The following is a 1,055-nucleotide window of genomic DNA, read 5'->3' as shown; positions in this document are numbered from 1 at the left end:
TGATGATCTTAAAGGTCTTTTCCAGCCTGGTAGATTCTATGATTCAAATTGATAGCCAAGGATAGGTCTTGACCTGTACTTAAGATGTTTTGGTGGTGGGCAAAATGGCTTGGTTTTCTGTGCTGTAGAAAGAAAACAAGTAAAAAATGTTGCTTCCAAAGCTGAGTACAATTTATGTGGCTCTATGATCAGTATTGTCTGAAGGTTGAAGACTTCCACCAATTTCTGACTGCTTTTTCTATCAGACTTTTGGTATACTTTTGCCACTGAACTCTAGTTATTAAAAAAAAAAAAAAGGATGAATTTGAAACACAAAGAATCATGTTGTGTTACTAAGCAGTACTTTGCAAATCTTTTCCCCTTTGCCTATAGCCCTCCCAACCCATCTTCCATATACAGAAGTAATGCAGGTCATTTCTTTGGGAGAGATGGGCTGTTTTTAGGTAGAGCAATTTTGGTGCTCTGTAAATATTGAGTATTCATCACATTATAATTGACCCATCCATTTTCTGGAAATCAGAAGCTATGTGTCAGCTGAGTTTTGTGTGTTTCAGAGACTTTAAGATTCATATGAGCTCTAAACTTGATACCTGTCTGATGTTTCAAATACTTTGTATTAGCTCTTCCTTAGCATCCTCCCAGCTTGATTAAAATGTAAATGTTAACTATTAATCAGGGACAAACTGTGAGAAATTAAGTACAGTGCATTTGTCACTGTGTTAAATGTCAAATAGTTAACCATAATATAGTGAAATCAGCAGCTCAGTGTGAATAATTAACCTCACTTTGTTCCTGTAGGTTGCCAGAGAGTAGGCAACGCTTTTTCAGCAAATAATTTTCTGAACCTTTAAAATGGTGTGGATTGATGATAGATAGCTCTTAAAAACCGAACCGGTTTGTTCTTCATGTGGTTCCTCCCTCCTCTCCCCTTTGGAGGACTCAAAATTGAGTAATATGTACCAGATGTCACATATAATTATCAGCATCAGGTCACTTTTTGGGGGAGGCAAACTGTTTTCAGGTTCTGCAGACATTCAGCCTGCCTCGCTGGCTCA

The sequence above is a fragment of the Nestor notabilis genome, unplaced genomic scaffold (assembly GCF_000696875.1).
Source record: "Nestor notabilis isolate BGI_N333 unplaced genomic scaffold, ASM69687v1 scaffold6271, whole genome shotgun sequence".
NCBI lineage: Eukaryota > Metazoa > Chordata > Aves > Psittaciformes > Psittacidae > Nestor > Nestor notabilis.
The sequence above is the reverse complement of the archived record's forward strand: the minus strand, read 5'-3'. Positions refer to the sequence as shown.